This window comes from Sparus aurata, chromosome 2 (assembly GCF_900880675.1).
Source record: "Sparus aurata chromosome 2, fSpaAur1.1, whole genome shotgun sequence".
NCBI lineage: Eukaryota > Metazoa > Chordata > Actinopteri > Spariformes > Sparidae > Sparus > Sparus aurata.
In genome coordinates, this window is record NC_044188.1 from 12,611,331 (window position 1) to 12,623,658 (window position 12,328).

General features: G+C 38.6%; 1 pseudogene; it reads right to left on the bottom strand.

Moving 5' to 3' along the window:
- Window positions 1-446: 446 nt before the first annotated feature.
- Window positions 447-5,664, bottom strand: LOC115572136 (extracellular calcium-sensing receptor-like; annotated as a pseudogene).
- Window positions 5,665-12,328: the final 6,664 nt, after the last annotated feature.

Sequence of the window (12,328 nt, forward strand, 5' to 3'; positions counted from 1 at the left end):
AATTGGGTTGTAAAAGGTAAAATGAAATAATATGTCTTTATATCAATAGCTCATTTTCATACATTTTCAGTTTACATAATGGTGCCCTGTTTTTGTCGGTTTAACTGGATGTGCTGAGCCTTGCAGAAAGCACACACCACCATTAGCAGAACCAAAAACAAGAAGGGCCTGGCGAAATATACAAATAAACCATTTTATAAACTACACTAATTGTTGTTACATTCATAAAATGCTCATGCATTCTTTGTACACACACACACACACACACACACACAGAAACATGTATATACAATCTCATTATGCTATGTCACAACTGAAACAATTAACATAGGAAAAATACTCCAGCATTACAATGCAATTCTTGACAATCTGGTTAGAAAATATCATAAACAAAGAAAGATAATTAAGCCACTAAAATGTCTTTCCCACTAAATGATTTTACCTTGTCATAATGATTTTGGTCCCCCCTTCCCCATCATGTTCTTTTTTGTATTCCTCTCTGGTTTCAGTAAGATAATATAACATTTTGGAATAAAAATACAAATGAGCAGTCCAAAACTTGAAGCCAGAATAGCAAATATCTCTACAGCAACACTAAACTTCCCAGGAGAGCTGACATATGCTGGGATAAAAGTGATCCATACTGCACAGAATATCAGCATGCTAAAGGTGATAAATTTGGCTTCATTGAAATTATCCGGCAGTTTCCGAGCTAGAAATGCAAGAATAAAACACAACATGGCCAGAAGTCCTATGTACCCAAGTACAGCCCAAAAGCCTACAGCTGAGCCCAGAGCACACTCTAAGATGATTTTGTTCTTAAATATTTTAAAATTCTTAAAGGGAAAAGGAGGAGAAATTGTTAACCAGAGGATACATATGATAACTTGTATAAGAGTGAAACCCAGGACACTGAGTTTCTGCTGTGCAGGCCCAAACCATTTCATCACATCACTACCTGGGAGTGTGGCCCTGAAGGCCATTAATACCACTATTGTTTTCCCCAGAACACAAGAGATACAGAGGACAAAGGTGATGCCAAATGCTGTGTGTCGCAGCATGCAGGACCACTCAGAGGGCCGGCCGATGAAGGTCAGAGAACACAGGAAACAAAGAGTCAAGGAGAAGAGCAGCAGAAAGCTCAGCTCAGAGTTGTTGGCCCTGACAACTGGAGTCTGTCTGTATGTGAAGAAAATTAACGCCACAACAGCAGTCATGAATGTACCAAACAGGGAGGCTGCAGTGAGCAGTGCTCCCATAATCTCTTCATATGATAAAAACTCCTCCACCTTCTTTATACAGGCATCTCTTCTCTCATTTGACCAGAACTCAGGATGGCATCGCACACATGTGATAGAATCTGAAAAATAAAACGATATATTATATAATATTAACATAATAATAGACACAATACGAACACGCAAGAACAAGGCTGAAATAAGTAGCCTATCTGGTGAAAATAGGTAACTGTTGAGGAAACTAACACATTGATCTAATACTAAAAGTTGTAGTTAACATTACATCACAGCAAAGGGTCATCGATTTTCCCTTTAAGTGCGAAAATAGATACGTCTGTTTCAAACAACTGTTACTTCCCACGTTCCTCCATACTTCCTTCACATTGTTATGGGTGTTAAGTAGTACAACCACTGAAGGGCGCTGCTGCACCGCATGACTACCAGAGATACTGCTCCACTGGTGCGTATATGTGAGCTTTTAAAAAATCGTGGGGGAATACGGACATAAGGCTCCGTCCATATCCGTATTCCTATGTAACATAGAGCATGAATGAGCCTTAAGAGTACTGTCCATGATGGAAATGCAAAACAGCAGAGCTCTGCTTCAGCTCCCTACCTCTGAATCTAGTGGTTTTAAATGTTTTATTTGATTTTGTATCAGTGTTGATTCAATTAATGAGGAGTGATTGATGTTGGTGGAGGTATGTGCTCAACCGCGGGCAATTCCAAAATGCTTAGTGTTTAAAATTCCCACTGCACATAATTATAATTGTTTTTATATGCAACAAGTGAATATATCACTTTACCATGAAAATATTGATAAAGTTGCAAAATGTTTGGCCAATAACAGATAAGCATTACATAAATTATATAAGCAATGAGGCCAGAAGGATAAGAACCGGAGCCTGTTTGCCCTTCACAACTATTTCACACAGAACGCCCTTTTGCCTGAGGGTGTCACAAATGGTTAATTTCAAGGAATTGCTTTTTAATATTCTGATCTCACATCTGCCTTTTAAACTAGGGGAGGAGCAACCTCCTCTGCCTCTTCGGACAAGCCTCCTCTAAATCATAGCAGTCTGTAACCTCAGCTTTTTGCTCACTTGGATATATTACTTGAAACTTTGGCCACCTTTAATAGGAAAATCCAACATTTTAAAATATAACAGAAAACCAAAGCCCCTGTATCAATGCCTTGAAATCAGATTATAAAACTGTGCCATTTCTTTACTTTACTCTTTAAAGGGATATTCTGGTGTAAGTTTAATCCATGGTCTAACACACCGTGAAACTGTGTTAGACTCCCTCTCGAGAGATCAAGTTAGCAGACCGCTAATTTACGGAGTTTTATCAACCTCAGAAACGACCGCACAACAACAATACACTGCAGTAAATGGATCCAAATATAAACTGCCACCAAAAAGCCACAAATAATGCTCAGAACAGCACCAAACTTCAGCAACAGTACAAATAGGGTCTCAGCACATAGTCCGGGGCATTAAAACTTCACTATCTTAGCTGGATTTCTACTGAAAAGCTGACTAAATTTACCACTCTTCTGCAGCAGCTTCCTGTTGATGGGAAGTCCCGACGAGTCGATTACTGAGTGCAGTAGAGTTCCGCAGCTCATGGATGAAAATGTATGATTATCACTCCATGGAAAAGCAATCAAAGTTCATATGTGTCTTAAGTGCCAGTTTATCACAGTTATTATCGAGAGCGGACAGGGAAAAGAACAGAATTGAGCATTTCTAAACGCAATCGTAATAGTTGCATCGGGACTTCCCCGACCCGGAAGCTGATGGGGGAGAGTTGAAATCTGTTTTTAGCTTCACAATAGAAATCCAGCTAAGCTAGCGGAGGTTAGATGCCCCGGACTGTGTGCTGAGACCCTATTTGTACTGTTGCTGAAGTTTGGTGCTGTTCTGAGCATTATTTGTGGCTTTTTGGTGGCGATTTATATTTGGATCCATTTACTGCAGTGTATTGTTGTCATGCGGTCGTTTCTGAGGTTGATAAAACTCCGTAAATTAGCGGTCTGCTAACTTGATCTCTCGAGAGGGAGTCTAACACAGTTTCATGGTGGTTTAGACCATGGATTAAACTTACTTCGGAATATCCCTTTAAGTGAACAAGACAATTGTTAGATTTTTGTTTCATCTTCTGTTAAATGCTACTACACCCGTAATGTTGCTTATTTCTCCCTCTGCACATCTTAAACAGTCATAGCAGCAGACAGGCTTTCCTTTCTGCAGAACCTTGCGAGTTCCAAGGGGACATTTCTCACTGCATACTGACAGAGGCACCTGCATGAACAAAGTGGCATTGAGAAAAAAATAGATATAATTAATATTCCATTATTACTGTTGAATTATTGAAACCAAACATTACTATACAGTGATGATAACTATTCAAATTATGACAACCAGAACAGATTCTGATTCACAATTCCAGTGATTACATGGAGGCTTACCTGTTGTGAGTTCTGTGCCCAAACTAAAGACTTATTTTGCAGTTTCAGCTGTTTGTTTGCAGGTAAAGATGCATCATAAAGACCAACTGTGACAAAGTCCACAATGCCATTTTCTGTTGGCTGCCAGTTTATAATTTCATACTTTGCTGGTGGGTCTCCATTCTCATTAAAGTAAACCTCATCTCGTTCTTTTGTTTTGAACCAAATACTTTTTATGTGCTGTAAAATCTAAGAAGATATTCATCAATGTAGACCATAAGCTGATAAATATTCAAGTCTGTTGTCGCAACAGCTTGATAGACAAACTGCAGCAATGTATTTTTCAATATTCAGACTATTTTTTTGATTAATGTCATTGAAAAAAACAAATGTACTATTACACTCACCGTAAATGGATTAAGCTGCACCCTATTGTCACATGTTTTATTGCAGCTCAGAATATTGTGAAGTGCATGGGCCACAGCATACACTCCTTTGTAAATATTGTAAAAGATAGGCATGAGTGACATATCAGTGAAAGTGTTTTGCACTTCAGTAACATCTTCATTTCCAGTACATTCTCTCTGATTCCCTGCTGATGGAATTGAGAGATTAAACTTGCATTCAAAAAGTACCTCCCAAAACTCTGTAAACAATTTTATACTGGATGAATTAAGCGGCTTCACATCCAACATGAACTCTCTCATCCCACTGACATGTGCTTTGGGGATGGACAGGCCTATGGCACCATCCAGTATGTGATGCCTATCCATGGCTGCAGTTTGGGAATCAGAGATCCAGCTCTCACTGCCTACCCACTGGTACCCAGTCATGTTGTGGTAAGCTAGCTTGTGTAAAACCATGTCCATATCCAAGTGGGAGAGGAAAGCAACAATTACTTTGGAAGTGGAAGTTTTAATAATGTCAATTATATTTTGAATTTTGTCTGGGGTATCTGTTCTGAAGACAGATACAGAGTACTCCAGACAGATACCCAGCTGCTGGGCAGTTTCCATAAATGTGGTCATCCCGTTATTGCCGTAATCATCATTTGTTCTAATAGCTCCAACCCAGGTCCAGCCAAAATTCTTGACCAACTGAGCCAGGGCTCTGCTCTGGTAGTAGTCACTGGGTATTGTTCTGAGGAACGATGGGTACTTGGTTTTATCACTGAGGCAAGCACAAGTTGCAAAGTGGCTGATCTAAAAAAATGACATCCCAGGATAAATAGATACAATATTTAACATTTCCACAACACACTTCGGTTACGTATATATATATATATATATATGTAGTCCCACAATATTCCCCCACAAAAGTACTTTCATTCTTACCCACCAGTGGGATATAAAAGGGTCCAATAACAGTAGCTATAGCCATGGAAGGAGAGGAAGAACTCTCTCCCATGATGGCCTGCATGTGGGCAGTTCTGGTACATGATGCCTCAAAGGGTGCAAATACTTCGGCATTATCATTAGCCAAGGCCAGTGCAACTCTCACACCTCTTGCAATGGAGCCACATACATCATAGATCTTATAGCCAAGAGAGATGCCAGGCAGTATGCCTGTGCTGTTATTTATCTCCTCTATGGCAAAAAGCATAGCCTGGGCATACTGGAACCCTCTGAAATTCAAACTTAATGCAGACAGTTATAAATAGTAGGAACTGCAGTTTTTCCATTGAAATAGGTGGAATAAAATAGTAAATTAACACAGATGATGCATTTCACTACTCAATTTGTATAACCTTTTTGCACATATTTGTTTTTATCAATGTGAGAAAATGTTTTCTTAGTAATTTTAAAACCACATATATATCCAACATATACTATACCTGATGCATGGCAGTGGCACTGGTTTTCTTGTATAAGTATGCTGCCTGTCTTCCCAGCTGCTATGGAAAGCAAAGATTCCCCCTAACATAATGTCCCCATCTTTAAATAGCTGGGGGTACTCAGGATCCCCTCTCAGCCGGCACACCGGCTCCTCAGCCTGAGAAACAGACGCCACCAAGCACAGCTGTAAGAATGCCCAACCTTGTTCTGGCCACCTCTGAGTGGACAACATACTGCCTGAGAGAACTTAACCACTCGTCATAACCATGACTCTCCCGTCCTGTAAATCGAAAGCTTGGACTTGATATTTATACATGTTTGAGCTGCATAAAAAAACAGAGTACAGTGATGTTTTATCTCTGTGGAACTACAAAGAAGGGTGGTGCCTAAACAAAAATAGTTTGGGGCATTTGTATATTTTGAATATTTTAACTGTTTATATTAACAGATAGGATTTTATTTTATTTTTTTAAATACTTTATGGCGCTCTTAAGGGAATATGTGTGCACTAGAAAGTTTCCAGTGTTCACATGATACTTTCCCACAAGATTGAGGGACTTTCGTTTTCTCTTGCTTTTTTTCATCCACACACCAGCTTTTAATTTGTGCCAGATCGTGCCAGAAAAGGATCTGGGACATAGATTGGGACCAGCACCTAGTTAATCGGAATCAGAGATTTGTGTAAATGATTGTAAACTTAAAAATGAGAGATACCTCTAGGTATAATACAATTCCACCGCAACACACAACCTAAAATGGCCATTAAGTTGAAACAACACATCTTTAAAAATGTATTTATTCATAACCTTTAAAACAGGCAATTTTAAAATACTGTTGTATAAAATATATTACTTGATAAACTGGCAAATAAGTGTATGTTATTGTTGTAATCGACATGATAGTCCTGTATAGTTACACCTTTACAACTTATTCTGCAACAATGCTTGGGTAGGTGGTAAGTGTCAAAGTAACATCCACATGGATGGCAGGATCCAAGATTTCCCAGCAGAACATTGCCCAAAGATTAACACTGCCTCTGCCAGCTTGCCTTCTTCCCATAGTGCATCCTGGTGCCATTTGTTCCCCAGGTAAGCGATGCCAGCGCACCCAGCCATCCACATGATGTTAAAGAAAACGCAATTCATCGGACCAGGCCACCTTCTTCCATTGCCCTGTGGTCCAGTTCTGATGTTCACATGCCCATCCTTGGCACTTTTGGCAGTGGACAGGGGTCAACATGGGCACCCTGACTGGTCTGAAGCTATGCAGCCCCATAGGCAACTAACTGCAATGCATTGTGTATTCTGACACCTTTCTATCAGAACCAGCATTAAAGGTCCCATATTATACTGTTTTTCATCAATTTCACACAGCTGTCAGAGGTCCAGCAACACTATATTTGAAATGTATTGCCCCAAAGCCATCTGTGGTCCTGAATTTTAGATGTCTAAAAGTCGCTCAAGTGAGCTCTACTGAGCGTTTGTGGATTTTAGTCATTACCATGCCTCTTGATGGTGGCTTGTAGAATGCGTTGAGAGGTGCAACTTTCAGAACTTGCTAGTGTCCTCGACACTATTAATCTGTCTACAGTCCTTGGCAATCTATTTGGCAATTGTGTCAGTCAACTTGTAAGAGATAGACCTACTTAATGCCCTGCATTCAGTGAGGGTGGTCTGCTGCCAGGCAGATGTTACACCAGTGGGATGACAGAGTGGGACCCTCTCCATCTCACCTAAATTTAAGTATTTCGGTAACACTTTCTATGAAGCCCATTCTTATAATGCATTATGATGCGATCATAATACGGTTATAATGAGGTTATAATGATTTATAATTGGTGTTATAATTACTTATACATGTTCATGATGTGTTATGATAACAATTATAAACAGATTATAATGTTTTTTTTTTTATAATGTTTTATAAGGGTTCAAGCATCATAATGTATCATAAAGTATCATATTGATTGATTGATTATAATTTATTATAAGTGTTATGTCAAATAATGGCCGTATGAGAGGGTATAATGCTTAAACAGTGGTTATAAACCATTATAAGCGGTCATTGGATGCCACCAGAGTGTCCTCACTTTACTTAAAGCATCCAATGACCTCTTATAACCACTGTTTAAGCATTATACACTCTCATACGGCCATTATTTGACATAACACTTATTATAAATTACAATCACGTTATAAAGTATAATAATAGTGATTATAATGCGTTCTTGAGAGATTAGTTATAATACTTTATGATACATTATGATGGTTGAACCCTTATAAAACATCATAAAAAAAAACATCATAATCTGTTTATAATTGTTATTATAACACATCATTAACATTTGTAAGTAATCATAACACCAATTATAAATCATTATAACCTCATTATGACCGTATTATGATCGCATCATAATGCGTTATAAGAATGGGCTTCATAGAAAGTGTTACCAGTATTTCTAACCAGGCCTCAGCTCTTTAAGATTAATTTGTTAGTTACAGTATTGTGATCTATCAATAACGATTTTTGACAATGATTGATAGCAATTGAAATAAGTATTGCGCTGTATGCTTTGCCCTTGCTAAAGTCTATGCAATAAAACCTACATAATATAGTTGAAGTTAAAGTTGTGGACATTGATTATGTCTCTCTGATGGAAGTAAAAGTTAGGTGTTAAGTGTGCAAAATATCTTAAAGGTTCTTAAAGGTTAGTCTAGCCTACCAAATTGAAACTGTCCCTTAGGGTTTACCAAAAGCCCTTAAAATCCAACCTAGCACCATACCAAGTGCACTGATCATTTAGAGGAGAGCTGCCATAACGGGCGTGGCTGGTGGCCGTATCTGACTCAAGGGCTATTCATGTCAGGTGCCAAACCAGAGGAAGCAGGGTAGACGTTCGGATTCAGGCAGTTAGAAGCTAGGCGAGTCCTCCTCACCACCAGCTTAAGCAATCCCTATTTAAATTGCCAGTTTTTAAGCAACCCCTTGTAGGTTTAGGGATCTAACCCTTTAAACGGAGAGCTGGTCGAGTGCCTCCTGAACAGGGGTAAAACTCGGGATCTAACAATATATATATAACAGAGGAGGCTCGTCCATAGAGGCAGAGGAGGTTGGTCCTCCTCTATTTTTGAGAGGCAAGAGGAAGATCAATTTTTTTTTTAAGAAAGTGTAACTGGTTGAAAAAAATCATTACCAAATCTCAGTATCATTTATAAAATATTATATATATATATTATATCATAAAAAAAGTTTCTTCTTTGGAAGTAAATCCACTTAAAACAGTTTAACAGTGACAGCTGCAGACGGAGGAGACAGAGCAGTCTGTGAGAGGAGCAGGGAGCAGGAAGGTGGGGGCTAGAGGAGGACGGAGGGTTTCTGTCCTCGGTGGGAGGGATCTCCTTCCATTCACTCAATGCATTTAGGATTTTTTCATGCTGATCTATGATTGGCTAAGACACGTAAAATGACGAGCTAAGGGAGGACGTCCTCCCTTACCAATCAGCAACCAGAATACAATATTGACAGCAGGTTGGTCCAATAACAGTTCCCAGATTTCATTCTCACATTTATACAATCGTAAACAAAAAATACTTCTATGTATTTTACAGCTTTCACTGCCAGCCATGCTTGGACAAGAAATATGGAGTTTTCAGCGATATTGGAATTGGTTTCAAAGGAAATATAAGCAAATTTCCGAAAGGAAAAAAAACTGTTCTGAGAATTCAGAGAGAAGCAGTCAGAAAGATAATTCATAGTTTTTGTTTCGTTCGTCCTGCTGGAGGACATAACGTTAGCGGCACGACCGGGACACAATACAGAGCAGCAACACAGTTGTTTTGGGCGATTGTGATGAGTGATGAGTGTGATGTGCTGTTCTGTCGTGAAGTATGTACATTGAGTGCTGCAGTAGCACAGTGAGTAGAGCAGTTGCCTGCCACACAGGAGACTGGGGATCAAATCCCCGAAGGGGTACACATTGGTAATTTTTTTGTCTTGTATATTAGCCATTTAATAAAATGTTTTTTAAAGAAGTCTTGTAAGTCATTGTTTTATTGCTTAATTTTCATTGAATATAAGAAAGTAGGGATAAGTAGTTGACTTGTATAAAATAATATGACACCGTGGACTGGTTTTCATCCTGTCCTCCCCAATTTTTTCAGTCACCAGCCGCCACTGATATATAAATAAATGTACCTCTGGTCATTTTGAGAAGAAAAAAATAAGTAAGCACAAAATGTATTTTTAAGGTTTGTTTTTTGTTTAATTACAGATGTGTGGATTATTGTTTTTCTTCTTCTTCTTTCAAATCTCGTTTAAATTAAAGTTGTCTATACACACATATCCACACACACAGACACACACAGGCACACACATTTATAGTTTCAAATTATTGTAAATCCCACTGTATTTAATTCTGTCATCTCATCATGCTATGTCACAAATAAATGATATACAGTGAACTGACAGAGGCTACAGCAGTAAAACGTGAGCTTTAAAGAACATTGTAACTACTTGATGGTTTGGTTAACAAATTATGACGTAAATTGCCACTGTATTATTTTGACTTTTCAGAAGGATTTAGGTCCCCCCTTCCCCATCATGTTCTTTTTTGTATTATTCTCTGGTTTTAGTAAGATAATATAACATTTGGAATAAAAATACAAATGAGCAGTCCAAACTTGAAGCCAGAATAGCAAATATCTCTACAGCTACTAGGAACTTCCCAGGAGAGCTAACATATGCTGGGATAAAAGTGATCCATACTGCACAGAATATCAGCATGCTAAAGGTGATAAATTTGGCTTCATTGAAATTATCAGGTAGTTTGCGAGCCAGAAAAGCAAGAATAAAACACAACATGGCCAGAAGTCCAATGTAACCAAGTACAGCCCAAAAGCCTACAGCTGAGCCCAGGGCGCATTCTAAGATGATTTTCTCCTTGGACTCTTTAAAATTCTTAAAGGGAAAAGGAGGAGAAATTATTAACCAGAGGATACATATGATAACTTGTACAAGAGTGAAACCCAGAACACTGCGTTTCTGCTGTGCAGGCCCAAACCATTTCATCACATCACTACCTGGGAGTGTGGCTCTGAAGGCCATTAATACCACTATTGTTTTCCCAAGAACACAAGAGATACAGAGACAAAGGTGATGCCGAATGCTGTGTGTCGCAGCATGCAGGACCACTCAGAGGCCGGCCCATGAACGTCAGAGAACACAGGAAACATAGAGTCAAGGAGAAGAGCAGCAGGAAGCTCAGCTCAGAGTTGTGGCCCTGACAACAGGAGTCTGTCTGTATCTGAAGAAAATGAATGCCACAACAGCAGTCATGCATGTTCCAAATAAGCAGGCTGCAGTCAGCAGTGCTCCATTGTCTCTTGATATGATAAAACTCTTCCACCTTCTTTACACAGGCATCTCTTCTTTCATTTGACCAGAACTCAGGGTCACATCTTACACAGTGATAGAATCTGAAATAATAAAATAAGATATCAAAGTAGTCGAAATAATTGCTCACTATATGTTTCTGTCGCATCTGTTATATGCCTACTAGTCTGGAAAAAACATGATTGACAGATCAGCTTTCTAGTATCATCCTAAAGGATTTGGAGGTTATATGAACAAAAAAGTGTTTTCTCTGTTAAAAAAACAGGGAGGAAAACAAGAGAACACAACACTTCTTATTTACTTTCAGAGAAAAAGATGAATGCATGGTCATGTACCACAAGGGGGAGTCTTTTTGTAATTTGAGAAAACTGAAACTTGTGAACATGACAACTTTCAGACATTCTTGTTTCGAATTAAATAACTACACCTGTCACATTGCTTTTTTCTCCCTCTGCACATCTTAAACAGTCGTTGCAGCAGAGAGGTTTTCCTTTCTGGAGAACCTTGCGAGTTCCAGGGGGACATTTCTCACTGCAAACTGACAAAGGCACCTGCATGAGCAAAATGACATTAAGAAAAATATATGTGCATTCACATTGACATAGTGTTGCCTTTGCAACAATTAATTTTTTGTTTTGATGAATAAAAACATTGTTATACAGTGAGGGTAACTACAAACTTTTACTTTCATTTAACATTACAGTATTCACATAGTGGCTTACCTTTTGTGAGTTCTGGGCCCAAAATAAAGACTTGTTTTGCAGATTCAGCTGTGTATCTGCAGGTAAAGATGCATCATAAAGACCGACTCTGACAAAGTCCACAATGCCATTTTCTGTTGGCTGCCAGTTTATAATTTCATATTTTGCTGCTGGGTCTCCGTTCTCGTTGAAGTAAACCTCATCTCCCTCCTTTGTTTTGAAGTGAATTTTTAATGTGCTGTAAAATCTAAGAAGATATGCACCAACACAGGTCGTTTTCTGACAGGCATCATTTAGATGTTTGAACAGCATGATAGACTGACAATTTTAATTTTCAATAATCAACAATTGTCTTTGTTCTTGTGAATTAATGTGAAAGCAAAACTATTATTTAAGACTTTGTCATTCAACTCACCGTCAATGGATCTAGCTGCATCTTTTTGTTACATGTTTTATCACAGCGGAGTATATTATGGAGTGCATGGGCCACAGCATACACTCCTTTATAAACATTGCAAAGATAGGCATGAGTGACATATAGGTGAAGCTATTTTGCACTCCAGTCACATCTTCATGTCCAGTACATTCTCTCTGATTCCCTGCAGATGACTTTGACTGTTTGAACTTGCAGCTGAATAATTTCTCCCAAAACTCTGTAAACAATTTCTGACTTGTTGAATTTAGTGGTTTCACATCTAAAATGAACTCTCT